The sequence below is a fragment of the Anomaloglossus baeobatrachus genome, chromosome 2 (assembly GCF_048569485.1).
Source record: "Anomaloglossus baeobatrachus isolate aAnoBae1 chromosome 2, aAnoBae1.hap1, whole genome shotgun sequence".
Lineage (NCBI taxonomy): Eukaryota > Metazoa > Chordata > Amphibia > Anura > Aromobatidae > Anomaloglossus > Anomaloglossus baeobatrachus.
This window is the reverse complement of record NC_134354.1, coordinates 164752353-164772762: the sequence shown is the minus strand read 5'-3', so window position 1 is coordinate 164772762 and position 20410 is coordinate 164752353.

Below are 20410 nucleotides of genomic sequence, written 5' to 3'. Positions count from 1 at the left end.
AATCGTTTCAGGATGCTTAACAGTTGGCATGAGACAAGACTGGTGGTAGCGCTCACCCCTTCTTCTCCTAATAAGCTGTTTTCCAGATGTCCCAAACAATCGAAAAGGGGATTCATCTGAGAAAATGACTTTACCCCAGTCCTCAGCAGTCCACTCCCTGTACCTTTTGCAGAATATCAGTCGGTCCCTGATGTTTTTTCTGGAGAGAAGTGACTTCCTTGCTGCCCTTCTTGAAACCAGGCCTTGCTCAAGCAGTCTCCGCCTCACAGTGCGTGCAGAAGCACTCACACCAGCCTGCTACCATTGCTGAGCTAGCTCGGCACTGCTGGTAGTCCGATCCCGCAGCTGAAACAGTTTTAAGATACGGTCCTGGCATTTGCTGGTCCTTCTTGGGTGCCCTGGAGCCTTTTTGGCAACAATGGAAGCTCTCTCCTTGAAGTTCTTGATGATGCGATAGATTGTTGACTGAGGTGCAATCTTTGTAGCTGCGATACTCTTCCCTGTTAGGCCATTTTTGTGCAGAGCAATAATGGCTGCACGTGTTTCTTTAGAGATAACCATGGTTAACTGAAGAGAAACAATCATACCAAGCACCAGCCTCCTTTTAAAGTGTCCAGTGGTGTCATTCTTACTTAATCATGACTGATTGATCGCCAGCCCTGTCCTCATCAACACCCACACCTGTGTTAATGGAACAATCACTAAAACAATGTTAGCTGCTCCTTTTAAGGCAGGAATGCAATGATGTTGAAATGTGTTTTGGGGGTTGAAGTTCATTTTCTTAGCCAATATTGACTTTGCAAGTAATTGCTGTTAAGCTGATCACTCTTTATGACATTCTGGAGTATATGCAAATTACCATTAGAAAAACTTAAGCAGTAGACTTTGTAAAAATTAATATTTGTAGCATTCTCAAAACTTTTGCACATGACTGTAGTAAGTGCTAGGGGGATGCAAAAAGAAGCAAAATGGTGGTAAGAGCATGGAAATTGCCCTGCAAACAAATGTGGATAAATAAGTTACTTAAAGGGGTTTTGTCACATAGTAATCATGGTTAGAGAGCAAGTAAATTAATAAATATTTTTTTTTTACAATGACCCCACAGAGACAGATTTCAGAGTGTTGCCCACTGGTGACCCACACAGCCAAGATGGGCAGGTTTCACGCACAAAGCAAAAATTTACAAAAAAAGGCCCCTACAGAGCTGTTATCAATGTTGACCCAAACAATCTCTACTCAAAATAATATGTGTTGCAAAGTGTGCACAGTACCAACATTCCAAGCTGTACTATTGAAAAATGAGATTTTTGGCAAAAAATTGAAATTTTTCTAGCTACTCTGCCACATCACGGCAAATCTCTTTGGGGCACTCCTACACTAAAATATTTTTATTTAAAGTGTGCCATGCGACCTCACATATGCAAAACTAGAACTGCACAGCACGTACATGGTGCTTTTCAGTCTCGTCTCCATGGATGATTCATGGTTGTGGCCGGGACAGGCCCAAGCACATGCTGCTTGGAATAAATAGCCTGCGGACAGGGCTGGATAGCAATGTGTGAACAGCCACCAATTGCCAAAAATCAGAACAGATGGAAAAATAAAATTGAGGTGCACTGCAAGATAAGGACCAACCAAAAACCTATATAACAATGAAAAACAACCAAAAAACAACCTCTACTCAAAATAATATGTAATGCAAAGTGTGCACAGTACCATCATTCCAAGCTGTACTATGAAAAAATGAGATTTTTGGCAAAAAATTGCAATTTTATAGGCTACACCACCACATTACGGCAAATCTCTTTGGGGCAGTCCTACACTAAAATATTTTTATTTAAAGTGTGCCATGTGGCCTCACATATGCAAAAATAGAACTGCACAGCACGTACCATATAGCTAAGTTTGGCAGAGTTCCCTCACAAAGCAACAATTATAAAAAAAATATAAAAAAAGGCTCTTACAGAGACTATAGAGTGCTTTACACGCTATGATATTCCTAGCAATCTCGTTAGCGATCCAGAACGATAAGACACACCCTTGTCGCTTCAGCGATATCTGTGTATCGCTCATTGGTCGTGACGGAACAGTCACACTAAACAATCGCAAGGACGTCGTCTAATCATTGAATGTGAATTTCATATCGCTATTGGTTGTGTTTTTAGCGTCACACAGCATGTGTTTGAGCGAATGCACCATCTTTAGAGGCGTATTAACCTTGCTTTGCCTACTCCCTTATCTGTTTTCGTTATGCCCCCCTCTACGCCATCCATGCATTATGAAATTGCCTTATATTCTTGCTATTTGCGTGATTGGTTATCAATCATATAAATGCTTACAGATGCGTTACTGTGTTGTGTTTTCTTGGACTTCGGACAAGGTTGGTGTTTCGCATGTGCGAATATTATATATATTTTTTTTTCCAGCTACTAATTTATGTTTGTTTTTTTTCTAAAACATAATTTTTCATTATCATGTTTGGTTTATGATTTTGCTCGTTAAGTTTATGTTTATTTTTGTGTTGTTTTTGTTTTTTTTTAGCTTACATTTTTTTTTTGGTTAAGTTTAAGTATTTTGAAAAATAATAATTTCAAAATGTTCGTTAATGATTTTAAAAAATATTGTTTTGTATTTTACCTGTGATTTACCTTTATTATCACAGATGTCAATGATGGTCTGGCAGGTCTCTGAGATGAGACTGCTTAATAAAGATCTAGAGATAGCGGCAGAATATTGTAAGTCAGTGAGAGACCTTCCGGTGGCAAGATATCTTAAAGTGACGCCAAGTCTTTCATCCACTGGCACCGCTGGACGCATCACTGTGTCCTTTTGCTGAATATAAGGTGTTACATGGTTGAGGAGAAATTGGAAAATTGATTCAGACATTCGCAAGTAGTTGTGGAAATCCTGAGGGTTACGATCTTGCAAATCCCGCACTAGCTGAATGTGGCTGTATCGCTCCCTATGTAGCAACCACTGTCTTGCCCACATGCGGCGGGATCTTGGTTTTTTGCGTGTCCTATCAACCAAATCTTCAACAGCAATGGCCGCAGCGGTAACTACTGTCGCACATAAGATCTTATGTTGATCATTGGACATCATGATGAGACTGTAAATTAAAAAAAATTACATTTTTTAAAAAATATTTAAAAATATGTATTCATGAAAACTAATCCAAAAACATCTTAATATATAGCAAACAAATAAAAGATGTTTTTTAAAAATATACCAAAATCAATTTTTAGTGATATTTCCAACAAATTAAAAAAAAACAAAAAACGTACCACTATATATGCTCCAATAGATGGCCAAAAAAATGGATTCCGAAAGGTCTGTCTTGCATCACAAACTACACTGAATGTGTCCAAATTAGGCACACAAGCTGGATGGCACAGCGGACAAAACCAAAAAATAAACACTTGTTATTCATAGACAGACCAATAGAAACCTAAATGTGCTGCCCTATAAGGGCTCGTGAGTAGAGATGAGCGATGTTCATAGTATCATAGTATCACAGTTTTTAAGGTTGAAGGGAGACTCTAAAGCCCACTTTACACGCTTCAATATATCTCACAATCCGTCGTTGGGGTAAAGTTGTAAGTGACACACATCCGGCATCGTTCGTGACGTATTTGCGTGTGACACCTACGTGCGATCAAGATTGAACGCAAATACGGTGATCGCATGCACGTCGTTTATTCCTCATACATTGGACGTTTTGTTGTACGAACCTAGTCAATTGAAACGTGTGACATCCCTCATACGATTTTGATGTCTGAGGCTATGTGCGCAGGTGTGCACTCTGCACCGCAGCTTAAAAAAGGTCCGCTTCAGAGCACAGCTGAAAAGCTGCGTTCTGAAGCGCCTCACAATGTCTGTCATTCACTAATCTCTGTCAGTCGGTCACTATCTCTGTCCCTCTCTCTCTGTCCATGTCAGTCTATCCCTCTTACCCCCTCTCTCATACTCACTGATCCCCGATCACCGGCGCCGCGCTACACGGCATTCACACTGCTCCGGCGGCTTTTACTATTTTGAAAAAGCCGGCCGCTCATTAAACAATCTCGTATTCCCTGCTTTCCCCGCCCACCGGTGCCTATGATTGGTTGCAGTGAGACACGCCCCCACGCTGAGTGACAGGTGTCTCACTGCACCCAATCACAGCAGCCAGTGGGCGTGTCTATACTTTGCAGTGAAATAAATAATTAAATAATTAAAAAAACCGGAGTGCGGTCCCCCCCATTTTTAAAACCAGCCAGATAAAACCATACGGCTGAAGGCTGGTATTCTCAGGATGGGGAGCTCCACATTATGGGGAGTCCCCCAGCCTAACAATATCAGCCAGCAGCTGCCCAGAATTGCCGCATACATTAGATGAGACAGTTCTGGGACTGTACCCGGCTCTTCCCGATTTGCCCTGGTACGTTGGCAATCGGGGTAATAAGGAGTTATTGGCAGCCCATAGCTGCCAATAACTCCTAGATTAATCATGTCAGGCGTCTCCCCGAGATACCTTCCATGATTAATCTGTAAGTGACAGTAAATAAACACACACACCCGAAAAAAATCCTTTATTAGAAATAACTCCTTATTACCCCGATTGCCAATGCACCAGGGCAAATCGGGAAGAGCCGGGTACAGTCCCAGAACTGTCGCATCTAATGTATGCGGCAATTCTGGGCGGCTGCTGGCTGATATTGTTAGGCTGGGGGACTCCCCATAACGTGGAGCTCCCCATCCTGAGAATACCAACCTTCAGCCGTATGGCTTTATCTGGCTGGTTTTAAAATTGGGGGGACCGCACGCCGGTTTTTTTAATTATTTAATTATTTTTTTCACTGCACAGTATAGACACGCCCACCGGCTGCTGTGATTGGGTGCAGTGAGACACCTGTCACTCAGCGTGGGGGCGTGTCTCACTGCAACCAATCATAGGCGCCGGTGGGTGGGGAAAGCAGGGAATACGAGATTGTTTAATGAGCGGCCGGCTTTCTCAAAATAGTAAAAGCCGCCGGAGCAGTGTGAATGCCGTGCAGCACCGGGGATCGAGGATCAGTGAGTATATGAGAGAGGGCTGCTCAATTCAGTTACTCAGGAGTTTAGCGGTCACCGGTGAGTCCTTCACGGTTGACCGCTAATCAGGACGCTACACAGACAGAGCCGCAACATGACAATGAAGTCGGGTGAAGTTAACCCGAGTTCATTCTGATCGTGCGGCTCTTTCTGTGTCTGCTGTCATCTGCCATTCAGCTCTGCTACATGGCTGTCTGTGTCTGCTGTTAGCGGCCATGTAGCAGAGCTGTATGGCAGATGACATAGTAAAAACGCATCCCTACACATTACACACGCTTGGCAAGTCAATAAATAAAAAAAAAAAAAAAAGGGTGCCCAATGCATACGTCACAGAACACATGATCTAAAGGATCGCACACAAAATTGATCAATTTAACATAGACTACTAAAGCACGTGTGACAGCAAATGAACGACCTACGTGCGATCTTATTAGATCACATATGCGATCTGGGCGTGTCACATCGCAAACTTGATTGCACAACAAATTGCAACGTGTAAAGCAAGCTTAAGTCCATCTAGTTCAACTCATAGCCTAACATGTTGATCCAGAGGAAGGCAAAAAAAAAAACCCCAATGTGGCAAACAAGCTCCAATAGGGAAAAAAATTCCTTCCTGACTCCACAAACAGCAATCAGACTAGTTCCATGGATCAACACCCTGTCATGAAATCTAATATACATAACTGGTAATATTACATTTTTCAAGAAAGGCGTCCAGGCTCTGCTTAAATGTTAGCAGTGAATCACTCATTACAACATCATGCGGCAAAGAGTTCCATAGTCTCACTGCTCGTACAGTAAAGATCCTTGTCTGTGATTAAACCTTCTTTCCTCAAGACGTAGCGGATGCCCCCGTGTTCCAGTCGCAGGCCTAGGTGTAAAAAGATCTTTGGAAAGCTCTATGTACTGTCCCATCATACATTGTGATTAGATCCCCCCTAAGCCTTCATTTTTCCAAACTAATTAACCCCAAGTTTAATAACCTGTCTTGGTATTGCAGCCCACCCATTCCTCTAATAATCTTGGTCGCTCTTCTCTGCACCCTCTCCAGTTCAGCTATGTCCTTCTTATATATCGGTGACCAGAATTGTACACAGTATTCTAAGTGCGGTCGCACTAGTGACTTGTACAGAGGTAGAACTATATTTTTTTCATGAACACTTATACCTCTTTTAATTCATCCCATTATTTTATTAGCACTGGCAGCAGTTGCCTGACACTTTCCACTAAAGTTAAGTTTACCATCCACCCATACACCCAAGTCTTTTTCTGTGTCTGTTTTACCCAGTGTTGTACAATTAAGTACATAATTATACATTTTATTTCCTCTACCCAAGTGCATAACTTTACATTTATCTACATTAAACTTCAATTGCCACTTCTCAGCCCAATCCTTCAATTTACATAAATCTCCCTGTAATATAAAATTAACCTCCTCTGTATTGATTACCCTGCAGAGTTTAGTATCATCTGCAAATATTGAATTTCTACTCCGCATGCCCCCAACAAGGTCTTTAATAAATATGTTGAAAAGAAGCGGGCCCAATACTGACCCCTGTGGTACCCCACTATGAACTGAGACCCAGTCCGAGTACGTACCATTAATAACCACCCTTTGTTTCCTATCACTGAGCCAGTTTTTAACCCAGTTACACATATTTTCCCCTATCCCCATTATTCTCATTTTATGTACCAACCTTTTGTGTGGCACTGTATCAAAAGCTTTTGAAAAGTCCATATACACAACATCCACTGCATTTCCCTGGTCCAGGCTTGAACTTACCTCTTCATAGAAGCTGTTCAAATTAGTTTGACAGGATCTATCCCTCATAAATCCATGTTGATACTCTGTCATAAGGTTATTTTTCTTGAGATACTCCAGTATAGCATCTCTCAAGAAACCCTCAAGGATTTTACCAACCGTAGAGGTTAAACTTACCGGCCTATAATTTCCCGGCTCAGTTTTTGTCCCCTTTTTGAATATTGGCACCACATTTGCTATGTGCCAGTCCTGCGGTACCGACCCTGTTATTAAGGAATCTGTGAAGATTAAAAATAATGGTCTATCTATAACAGAACTCAATTCCTGTAGTACTCTGGGGTGTATGCCATCCGGGCCCGGAGATTTGTCAACCTTAGTGATTTCGAGGCGGCGGCGTACTTCCTGCTGGGTTAAGCAGGTAATACTCAAGGGTGAATTTATGGTATCACTGGTCATGTCATCTGTCATGGCATTTTCTTGTATAAAAACCATAGAAAAAAAGTCATTCAGCAGGTTGGCTTTACCCTCATCCCCCTCCACCATTTCACCAAGACTATTTTCAAGGGGGCCAACACTATCGCGTTTCAGTTTTTTACTGTTTATGTAGTTAAAGAATATTTTAGGATTATTTTTACTTTCTCTCGCAATGAGTCTCTCTGTCTCAAACTTAGCTAACTTAATTTGCTTTTTACATATTTTATTTTATTTTATATAATTATATAATGCCTCATCACTACCTACCCTCTTTAATTCTTTTAAGGCTTTCTGTTTTTATTTTATTGCTTCCCTTACAGCTCTATTTAGCCATAGGGGTTTCCTCCTATTTCTAGCATGTTTGTTCCAATAGGATATATTTTCTGCACAAGCCCTATTCAGGATGCTCATGAAAGTCTCCCATTTGCTTTGTGTACTTTTATTACTTAGTACATCATCCCAGTTTATTGCACTAAGATCATCTCTCAACCGTTTAAAATTTGCTTTCCTGAAGTTTAGTGTCCTTGTAGCCCCTCTACTATACATCTTACTAAAGAATACATGAAAACTTATTATTTTGTGATCACTATTCCCCAAGTAACCCCCAACTTGTAAATTTGATATGCGGTCTGGCCTATTGCTTAGTACAAGGTCTAGTAGTGCTCCCCCTCTTGTGGGGTCCTGTACCATTTGTGAAAGGTAATTATCTTTCATTGTTATCAAAAATCTATTTCCTTTGCTGGAACTGCAAGTTTCTGTTCCCCAATTTATATTAGGATAGTTTAAGTCCCCCATAATAATCACCTCTCCGAGACTCGCTGCTTTATCAATTTGCTTTATGAGGAGATTCGCTACCTCTTCCATAATATTCGGCGTCTTATAACACATCCCTATCAGTATTTTATTATTCATTTTCCTCCCCCTTATTTCCACCCATAGGGACTCTACATTCTCAGTACCCTCACATATGTTGTCACGCAGGATGGGTTTTAAGGATGATTTTACATATAGACACACACCTCCCCCTCACTTATTTGTACGGTCATTCTTGAATAGGCTATAACCCTGTAAATTAACAGCCCATTCATAGCTCTCATCCAGCCATGTCTCTGATATTTCCACTATATCATAATTTTTTTCCAACAATATTAATTCTAATTCCTCCACCATATTTGTGAGGCTTCAGGCATTAGTGTACATGCACGTTACGTATGACTCTGTACCTCTATTCCTGCTTACTGTATTAACTGTCCTAACCCTTCCCCCCGTACCACCCCCAATTTCATTACTTGTGCCCTGGTCACTATCTGCACTACATTCCCCTTCTATAAAGTGAATATACCCTCGCCCCCCATTCCTAGTTTAAACACTCCTCCAACCTTCTAGCCATCTTCTGCCCCAGCACAGCTGCACCCTCCCCATTAAGATGCAGCCAATCCCTAGCATAGAATCTGTAGCCAATTTGAGGTTCGAGGTTCGCCAATTTCATGTTTGAGTAATTTTGGGGGTGCTCGAGATCGAACTCGAACTCGAGTTTTTGCTAAAAGCTTGACAGTTTGAGTTACGTTCGAGAACGGTTCAATCACCAAATGCAGGGCTTTTTAAAGCTACAGTGTGCAGGGAGCCATCACTGGCAGCCTGCGGTAAACTGGTAACCAATGTAAATATCGGGTATCCAAGCAAAGTGCTTGGTTAGTAACCCAATATTTACCCTGGTTACATGTGCAGGGAGCCGACACTTCCCCGCTTGGCTCCGCCCCCTCCTGCACTCGGCATGTACACACACACACACACTCACACTCACCTGTCCCCAGCCATGCAGTCCCCGGCACTGACGTCCTCAGCGCCACATGGCCCCACCAGGCTCCACTCACCTCGCACTCCGCCGCTTACACACATGGCCCCGCTAGGCTCCACCCACCTTGCACTCCGCACACATGGCCCTGCTCGGCTCCACCCACCTCGCACTCCGCACACATTACCCCGCTTAGCTCCACTTACCTCGCACTCCGCACACATTACCCCGCTTGGCTCCACCCACCTCGCACTCCACACACATTACCCCACTTGGCTCCACCCACCTCGCACTCCGCACATATTACCCCACTAGGCTCCACCCACCTCGCACTCCGGACACATTACCCTGCTTGTCTCCACCCATTTTGCACTCTGCACACATTACCTCGCTTGGCTCCACCCACCTCGCACTCCGCACACATTACCCTGCTCAACTTACCTGTGGTGATGAAGTCCCGCCCTCCCGACCTCATGGTGATGTCGGGTATCTGATAGACGCCTGACATCACGAACCCCAGGACTTGATGCCAGGTGACATTACACATCTGGCATTAACCCCATATGTTACCCCGTTTGCCACCGCACCAGGGCAAGGGAAGAGCTGGGGCGAAGCACATCTAATGGATGTGCCACTTCTCGGGTGGCTGCGGCCTGCTATTTTTAGGCTGGGGAGAGTCCAATAACCATGGACCTCCCTAGTCTCAGAATATCAGACCCCAGCTGTCCGCTTTACCTTGGCTGGTGATCCAATTTTGGGGGGACCCCTACGTGTTTTTTTTTTATTATTATTTAATTTAAAATAACAGCATGGGGTGCCCTCAGTTTTGGATTACCAGCCAAGGTGAAGCTGCCAGCTGTGGTCTGCAGGCTGCAGCTGTCTGCTTTACCCTAGCTGGCTATCAAAAATAGGGGAAACCCTACGTCATTTTTTTTTTATTTTTTTTTTAGCCTAAATACAATGCTAAGCACCTCTTAGTGCCACATGAAAAGCACCAAAGGGTGCAAAATTAGAAAATGCAGGAGAGTGGGACATGATGTGTCTTTCTGCCATTATAATGACAGAAAAGACTGATATGAAGTGTACAAGCACAAGAAAATCACCAGAGCGCTCTACGCTGTGAAAAGCAGTAGAAAATGGCACTGGAGTGAACATGTGATCACCTCATGTAGGTTGAAGCTATGGATCCTGGGTAAATTTATGTATTTTCCCTCCTTCAGTTTTTTTGCAGTACGCAAAAAAAAAAAGGAGGGCACACGGATGACAAACGGATGACATACGAACCGTATACGGAACGAAAACGGATGCTACACGGATGCACCCGTGAAAAAAGGACCGTTTTTTGCGGACCACAAAAACGGATCGGTCGTGTGAATGTAGCCTTATTCTGATCTGCCGTTTATAAACAGCAGGCAGAAATAAGTGAATAGCGCCCTCCAGCGTCAAAAAATCTCCGGGGTTTCAGGGGGTAGCTGAGACCCTGGAGATCATGATTCAGGCCGGTTTTTCCGGTCCCCGCTCACGTGATCACCGGTATACACCGTATAACGATGATCACGTTACAGTAAATGACAGCACCGGTAAAGAATTATTTATCTCCCATCTGGCATGAACAAACATGTCAAATGGGAGATAAATCTCCTCCCCGGTCCCTTCCGGTCCCCCGTTGTCGCCAAAGTGCCCCCTCCCGGAAATGCACGATGGCCGCGCGCACAGCAGCGCGCCGGCCGCATTCACCCTACTCCTCTGATTTCTGTCTCATGTGCCATGACACATGCGACAGAAAACTCCTCCCCAGGCCCTGCCAGGTCACCCCCTATAACTCCACCGGTGTTCCCCAGTGTCCCACGGTACCTGTGCAGTGTTGATCCCCCGCGGCCCCCTCCTTCACAATAGACACTGCCGCATGCACAGAGCGGCTGTCAGCTCAGCTTCCTGTGTTCAGACACAGTGAGTGGTGGTAACCATGCATCTGTAAGCTACTGCAATGCCCTGCTCATGAGGTAAGAAACATAGTTAATCAGGAGAGCTATACTACAATTCCAAATGGAGGTATTTGATTTTATAGTTGCCCTGCTGAACGACTACCAAACATGAGAGTCCGTTATACGCCACAAGAAAACATGTCTAAATAACGAGCTCTGTTGTTTAGTATTCATTTAGCTGGATAACTGGACTTAAAGGTGTATTCTATCTCGAAGATCCTATCCCCAATATATAGTAGGTGGAATAGCAATAATATCAGCAAATATCAATATTTGGAAATGTAGAATAGTTCTCCTGATTAGGCATGCCCTTACCTCATGAGCAGGGCATTGCAGCTTTGTTAGCAACAGTTGCGACATGGACTCTGCTGCTGTGGACCCGGGGATAGTGGGTGCAAATTCATTGCACCCACACTCCTGACATGGAGGGTCTGCACTCCTAGAAAATGGGGGATATGTTCCCTGAGCGTGTCCTTCCCCATATTCTAGACGGTCCAAAGTCGCCATGGGACCACCTTATTTTTTTTTCCTTACAATAAATTGGTGAAAGAGGGAATGTTTTGGGGAGTGTTTTTTGAAATACATTTTTTTTTGTCTATTTTTTTTGTTAGTACTGACAGTTTGTGATGTCGGATATCTGATAGACGCCATAACATCACAAACTGCTGGGCTTGATGTCAGGTGACCTTACAGCTAGTACCAACCCCATTTATTACCCCGTTTGCCACTACACCAGGGCACGGGATGAACTGGGGTGAAGTGCCAGGATTGGCGCTAGTAGATGCGCCACTTCTGGGGCGCCTGCGGCCTGCTATTTTTAGGCTGTGAAGTGCTAATAACTATGGACCTTCCCACCCTGAGAATACCAGACCACAGCTGTCCGCTTTACCTTGGCTGGTGATCCAATTTGGGGGGGACCCTACTTTTTTTTGTAATTATTATTATTTATAAAATAATTATAAAAAAGAGCCTGGGGTGACCTCCACATTGTATCCCCAACCACGGTAAAGCTGTCAGCTGTGGTTTTCAGGCTACAGCAGTCTGCTTTACCCTAGCTAGCTATCAAAAATGGAGGGACCCCACGTCATTTTTTTTTAACTATTTTTTTAAATAAAAAAAATTAATGCGCTTCCCTGTATTTTGATTGCCAGCCAAGGTAACACCAGGCAGATGGGGGTGGCAACCCATAGCTGTCTGCTTTACCTGCGCTGAGAATCAAAAATACCGCGGAGCGCTACGTCAATTTTTTTAATGATTTATTTTTACAGCACTGTTATGTCAGGCAATCAAAATGCAGGGAAGCCATTTTTTTTTAGTTATTTAAATAAATAATAAAAAAATATATGGGCTCCAGGTGCATTTTTTGTATTGCTAGCTAAGGGTAATCCAAGCAGCTACTGGCTGCTAACCCCCACTGCTTGGTGTTACCTTCACTGTCAATGGAAAATCCAGGGAAGCATTTTTTCTTTTTTTTTCCCAAAAAACTAAAAAAAAAAAAAATGATGTGAGCTTCGCCATATTTTTGTATGCTAGCCAGGTACAGCAGGCAGGTATGGGCTGCCTTCAACCCCCAGCTGCCTATTTGTACCCGGCTGGGAACTAAAAATATAGGGAAGCCCTTTTTTTAATTATTTCATGAGTTTCATGAAATAATTAAAAAAAACAACGTAGGTTTTGCCGCATTTTTGTGTCCAGCCAGGTACAACTAGGCAGCTGTGGATTGGAATCTGCAGCACAGGTTTGCCCGAGGTTTCTGGGTGCCTCTGCTGTGAATTGCAGTCCGCAGCCGCCCCAGAAAATGGCACTTTCATAGAAGCGCCATTATCTGGCGCTGTATCCAACTATTCCAGCTGCCCTGGTGACAGTGGCTCGCTGGGTAATTATGAGTTAATGCTAGCTTTGTTTTACTAGCTAGTATTAAGTCAGAGATTCTTAATGTCAGGCAAGTTTGACCCGGCCATTAATTATCTCCAATAAAGGGTTAAAAAAAAGACACCACACAGAGAAAAAATACTTTAATAGAAATAAATACACAGACATATTAGAGACTCCATGTTTATTACTCCCTGTGAGCCCTCCATCATCCTGCTCTTCTGTCTGCTTTCTCCTTCAACCCATGCAGCTCTGTTACATAAGACAGCACTACATGGGAGGAAGACGCTGCTGCCCCATGCAGAAATCACTCAGTGAGAGTGACCACAGGCTGCCTGTAGTTAGCGGTGACTTAACCGCTTACAGCCGGGTTACCATAGCAACGGTGCTCCTATCACGGGAATCCCGGTGCCGCTATTCACTGGCTATGACAGCCAGTCTTTGCATGTGGGCTGACTCTGTAAAGAGCGCCCCATGCAGGAACGGGGAGACATCCGTGTGCAAGAGAATGTTGCCAGTACACGAAGATACACAAATGATCACCGCGTTCTGGACAGATGCACTGACAGGACCTAGGACAGGAAATGACGTCTAGCTATGTGACCAGTCTGTAGCCAATGAGATAATAGACATGTGACTGGTCACTTGGCTATTTTGACGTCACGATAGGTCCTGTCATCACTGCTGGTTACCGTGAAAACTTAGCAATTACCGATGGAAAAGCTGTGGGAGACAGAGTGCAGGATGTATCGTGGGCACCGGTAAGTGTTATGGCAATGTTTATTAACTGTATATGTACATTTACAATGTGTTTTTATGTGTTTTTTATGTAATTGCCTCCCATTGTTTTCAATGGGGTTTGAGACGTTCGTCGAACGGCTCGTCGAACGGGGGACCGTTCGACGAACTGAACCGAACTCGAACTCTAGCTCATTTCTACTCGTGAGGCGTGGATGTGTTTCAGCTTACACGCCCACCCGTGTCGTTGATGGCGCACTCATGTACAATATTGTTGGTCGTTTACAGAGCTTCACACGTATCGTATCGTATAGTGTTGTGAAATGGACGATAAAGAAGGGAACTTGACGACATGTAACGATTTTTTGTTTTATAACGACTTCTCCACGGTAAACGATTTTGAGCACTCTTGCGATCGTTTTCTATCACTCGTACGTGCCACATTCAGCGATATCGTTAATTATGCCGGATGTGCGTCACTAACAACGTGACCCGACGATAATTCATTAATGATATTGTAGCGTGTAAAGCCCGCTTTTTTTCTGAGTTGACCCAAAGACTGCCTATTTTAAAAGAGTCCCCCACCAGCACATCAACAATTGTTAACAAAAGCCCCTATAGAGACTGTTTTCCCAGTTGACGCACAGAGCACCCAGAATCCCTTTAAAATAAGACACAATCCAAAAAGGTAAATGATTGATCCAGGAGTAGGACATAGCTAACACTTTTTGTTGATTTTGTATTTTTTTAATGTAGTTTTGCAGTTTTAGTTAGGATTTTGTTGCTGAAAAAAACTTACAGAAAGCTATAATCCCCTAAAAACAATGAAAAATTGAACCTGGAGGAGGAGAGGGAGGTTCAACTATATTATGAGGTTGAGGTGGAAGTGACAGTGTAGGTAGCATAGGAGGAAGCCAACCATTGTCTAAGGGTTTTTGAATTTTGTTTTTTTAGTGGTTACTGTATTTTTTGAGACCCCAAAATATTTGGAATAGCAAAAAGAGTATACCAATGTCTGGTGGGTGGTATAGTTGTTTAGTTAGACAAAGGTATGATAAAGTCTGGTGTAATCAACAAACTTTTTCATTTCAATGAAAGTGAGCTTCTCTATGTCAGCTGAGGAGATGCCTGTCTGTGAGGACCCCCCTGCCATGCTAAACATACGTTCAGACAGTACACGTCAAGGCGTATTGTGCAAGGACAAGCCATGTGCCCAAATTTGAGATTCAGAAGCTGAATGGGGAAACCTGCTGGCTGGTGTTATTGCCATTTGCAAAACATCTACCAGCATGCACTTATATTCATGTGTTTTTGTCACGCTCCCCGGGTCCCCTGCCCAGCTCCCCGGCTCCCCTGCCACACTCCCCGGCTTCCCTGGCTCGCCTCCCGGCTCCTCTGTCCAGCGTCCCCCACTCCACAGCCTCCAGGCCTCCTCACCTATGATCCCCAGGCGTCCCGGTCCCCGCTCCCAGCGTCCGCCGGCAGCTTCGCTCCAGCCCGGCTCCCCTGCCTCCTGTTTGCCGCTCCCTGCCCTGGCTTCTGGCACCCGGGCCTCGCGCATGCGCATTAGGGCGCGCGCGTGGTCATTGACCCTTTCTTAAAGGGCCGGCGTCCACGGACAGGATATTGAACACACAGGTACAGGGTATAAAGGTGTTTAATGTCCAAGTGGGCGGGGCCTGTTCTTCGTGTTTCCTAAGCTAGGAGTCAGGTCTCCTTGTGTCTCTGTGATATACTTACCTCTCTCTCTCCTAGAGCCGCTCCTGCCTCGCCATCCGGTCCTGCCGATTCCCGAACCCCGAACGCTGACTGTCTGCCATCCCGTTAGTCCGTACCATCTCTGATCCCTGTGGTGACCCATCCTCTCGCTCCATCGGTTCTGGACTCCGCCTGACAACATCTTGGCTTCCGAACCTGAGCTCCGTCACCCGGACTACCATTAGTGACTCCGTGGTCCCAGGGACTTCTACATTCCACTCTTTCTAACGGACTGTCCTGCTACCTGTTGTGCTCCGGCTACCGGACCCCTTGCCTTCAGTAAGGTGTTCGGCCCAGTGGATCCACCTCCTGGGTCCACCTGTCCACCTGGCCCTAACAGTAAGAACAGGCCATGGATCCCGCCGAAGCACTAGCAGCCTTGCAGGAGGAACTCACACGCCAGCGTGAGACCCAGACCCGCATGCTAAACTTCATGTCTTCTGTGGACGCCCGCCTGAACACGCTACAAGCGTCGGTCACATCTTCAGCATCTCGAGCTTCCACTGTACAATCCACGGCCACAGCTCCCGTGGCAGCCTCTTTGGATGCCTCCAGACTTTGTTTGGCCTCACCACCCCGGTACGCCGGAGATCCCAAGACCTGCAGGGGATTCATCAATCAGTGCTCTCTCCATTTCAAGCTACTGCCGCACTTGTTTGCCTCCGACCAAGCCAAGGTCGCGTTCATGATGTCCCATCTAGAGGGTGAGGCACTGGCCTGGATGAACCCCTTGTGGGAGAAGGAGGACCCTGTGACCACTAATATCCAGGACTTCCTGCAGGCATTTCGTGGCACCTTTGACGAGCCCGGACGCGCCTCCGCGTCTGCCTCGTCTCTCCTCCGGCTACGTCAGGGGACTCTGACGGTGGGCCAATATGCCATCCGTTTTCGCACCTTGGCTTCGGAACTCGGGTGGAACAATGAGGCTCTAACCGCCGCCTTCTGGGAAGGTCTCTCGGGTCGAATTAAAGATGAGCTGGCTGGTCGTGACGTGCCGTCCACCCTGGATGCCCTGATTGCCCTAGCGACTCGAGTGGATCTCCGCTTTCAGGAACGATCCAAAGAGGTGTCCCGTGAGAGACGTCCGATACGGCATTCATCTCCTCCGCAGAAGCCCCCCGTACTTCAGTCAACGTCATCTGGTGTCTCCGTCCACAAGCCCATGCAGATCGACCGTTTGCGCCAGTCCGAACAACGCCGAGCAGAACGGCTCGCCAAGGGTCTCTGCTTCTACTGCGGAGAGGGCACACACCTGCTACGCTCCTGTCCAGAGAGGCCGGGAAACTCCAAAGCCTAGGGTTGGTAGGAGAGGCCACCCTAGGTACTGGGACTCTCTCTGACCCGGTTACGTGGACTGTTCAAGTGACAACGGGAGAGACGCGGTTCACGGCCGAGGCGTACCTCGATTCCGGGGCAGCAGGCAATTTCATCCAGAAGGCCACGGTGGACAAGTACCAGGTGCCTGTTACTCCACTCGACAAACCCCTCGTGATTGCCTCTGTGGATGGGAGACCCCTCTCTGACACCATCTCGTGGATCACCAAGCCGGTGGAACTGCGTATCGGTGCCCTGCACACCGAGAACATCGCTCTCTATGTCCTCCCACACATGTCTCACCAAATCCTGCTGGGACTCCCCTGGTTACGGACACACGAACCGTCAGTCAGCTGGGGTACTGGTGAAATCACCCGATGGGGCTCCTCTTGCCACGAGAACTGTCTGAAGGCTATACAGCCCATCCGACGACCTCCGGTTCCTGAGTCCCTACCGGGGACTGCCCTCGGCCTATTGGTCCTTCGCGGACGTCTTTGATAAAAAGGAGTCAGAGGTACTGCCGCCACATCGTCCTTACGATTGTGCCATCGACCTGCTCCCGGGAACTACACCACCTCAAGGACGGATATATCCGCTGTCTCCTGCCGAAACAAGGGCCATGTCTACCTACATCACAGAGAACCTGGCAAGGGGATTCATTCGGAGATCCTCCTCTCCTGCTGGAGCAGGCTTCTTCTTCGTTAAGAAGAAAGAGGGCGACTTACGCCCATGCATTGACTACCGGGGATTGAACCAAATCACCGTGAAAAATAAATACCCCCTGCCGCTCATCCCCGAATTGTTTGATCGGCTAAGAGGAGCTCGTGTGTTTACCAAGTTGGATCTCCGGGGTGCCTACAACCTGGTCCGCATCCGCTCTGGGGACGAATGGAAGACCGCGTTCAATACTCGCGATGGGCACTATGAATACTGTGTGATGCCCTTCGGCCTGTGTAATGCACCAGCAGTCTTTCAGGAATTGGTGAACGACGTGTTCCGGGATCTTCTCTACGTCTGTGTGGTGGTGTATCTTGACGACATCCTGGTCTTTTCTCCGGACCTCCAGACCCACAGAGAGAACGTGCAGCTGGTTCTACAAAGACTGAGGGAGAATCGTCTGTACGCCAAGTACGAGAAGTGTGTCTTCGAGCAGTCTTCTCTTCCCTTCCTGGGTTACGTGATCTCCGATACCGGCCTGCAGATGGATCCGGAGAAGGTCTCTTCCATTATCAACTGGCCCCCTCCTTCTGGACTGAAGGCAATCCAATGTTTTCTGGGATTCACAAACTATTACCGTCAGTTCATCCCTCACTTCTCTGCTCTGACTGCACCTCTCTCCGCCTTGACCAAGAAGGGGGCTAATCCAAAGGACTGGTCACCTGCGGCCGACGCCGCGTTTGGCTCCCTGAAGCGGGCATTTGCTTCCTCCCCTGTGCTCCACCGTCCTGAATTAAACCGACAGTTCACCTTGGAGGTGGATGCCTCCTCCTCAGGAGCCGGAGCAGTGCTCATACAGAAGTCCTCCTCCGGGAAGATGGTGACTTGCGGTTTCTTCTCCAAGAGCTTCTCAGCGCCTGAACGCAACTACACCATCGGTGACCGAGAGCTATTGGCAGTCAAACTGGCTCTGGAGGAATGGCGCTACCTTCTGGAGGGAGCAGTGTACCCCGTGATCATTTATACGGACCACAAGAACCTGGAATACCTGCGGTCCGCTCAGCGACTGAACCAACGGCAAGCCAGGTGGTCCTTGTTCTTTGCCAGGTTCGATTTCCAGCTCCATTTCCGACCCACGGACAAGAATGTGCGAGCAGATGCCTTGTCCAGGTCGTTCATGCCCATGGAGCAGGAGGAGGAGACATCCCAACCCATCATCTGTCCTAGTAAAATCATTCCGGTGGCCCCTGTCACCCTGGCCCAGATACCGCCTGGGAAGACCTATGTCTCTGAGACCGACAGGCAAAAAGTGCTGCACTGGGGCCATGCCTCGAAAACAGCCGGCCATCCTGGTCAGAAGAGAACATGGAGTAAAATTACACGTCACTACTGGTGGCCATCCCTCCGCACGGACGTCGCTTCTTTTGTCTCAGCCTGCTCCTCTTGTGCCAGGAACAAGACGCCCAAACACCTGCCATATGGTCGTCTTCTGCCTCTGCCTATACCCTCCGTTCCGTGGCAACACATTGCAATGGACTTTATTACGGACTTGCCCCTGTCCTCCGGACACACAGTCATATGGGTCGTGGTGGATCGGTTCTCCAAAATGGCTCATTTCGTCCCTATGGCTGGACTGCCCTCTGCCCAGGAACTCGCTGACGCCTACATACAGCACATCTTCCGGTTGCATGGCTTTCCATCACACATTGTGTCCGACAGAGGAACTCAGTTCACCTCCCGCTTCTGGAGGGCTCTCTGCAAACATCTGGGAGTGACTCTGGACTTTTCTTCAGCCTACCATCCTCAGTCGAATGGCCAAGTGGAACGAGTCAATCAGATCTTGACCTCCTTCTTACGTCACTACGTCAACGCCCATCATGACGACTGGTCCACGCTTCTTCCTTGGGCTGAATTCTCCCATAACCACCACGTCAGTGAGTCCTCCTCCAGCTCTCCCTTCCATGTCGTTTACGGACTTCAGCCTTCTGTCCCATTACCTGTATCCTCTTCCTCGGATGTCCCTGCTGCTGATGCTGTAGCCCGTGACTTTGCAACAATTTGGGACTCTGTCAAGACGTCCCTTGGACGTGCTTCCCTGCGGATGAAGAGACACGCAGTCAAGAGGCGTCTGGATCCTCCGTGTTTCTCTCCTGGCGATCTGGTCTGGCTTGCTTCCAAGTACGTCCGATTGAAGCTACCGTCTTACAAGCTGGGTCCTCGCTACATCGGGCCGTTTAAAGTCCTCAGCAAGATCAATGAGGTCTCCTACAAGCTGCAGCTCCCGGCCACGATGAGGATACCCAACTCCTTCCACGTCTCCCTGCTCAAGCCGGTTGTCCTTGGTCCCTTCTCCGCTGCTGCCAGTTCTGTTCCTCCTCCTATTGCTGATGATGACATCTATGCGGTAAGGGATATCGTGGCCATGAAAACTGTACGAGGCCGACAGTTCTTCTTGGTGGACTGGGCGGGGTATGGTCCTGAGGATCGGTCCTGGGAACCCCGGGAGAATGTGGGTACTCCTCTGATTCGTGCCTTCCTGTCCCGCTTGCGGGGAGGGGGGCATGGGGGGGGTACTGTCACGCTCCCCGGGTCCCCTGCCCAGCTCCCCGGCTCCCCTGCCACGCTCCCCGGCTTCCCTGGCTCGCCTCCCGGCTCCTCTGTCCAGCGTCCCCCGCTCCACAGCCTCCAGGCCTCCTCACCTATGATCCCCAGGCGTCCCGGTCCCCGCTCCCAGCGTCCGCCGGCAGCTTTGCTCCAGCCCGGCTCCCCTGCCTCCTGTTCGCCGCTCCCTGCCCTGGCTTCTGGCACCCGGGCCTCGCGCATGCGCATTAGGGCGCGCGCGCGGTCATTGACCCTTTCTTAAAGAGCCAGCGTCCACGGACAGGATATTGAACACACAGGTACAGGGTATAAAGGGGTTTAATGTCCAAGTGGGCGGGGCCTGTTCTTCGTGTTTCCTAAGCTAGGAGTCAGGTCTCCTTG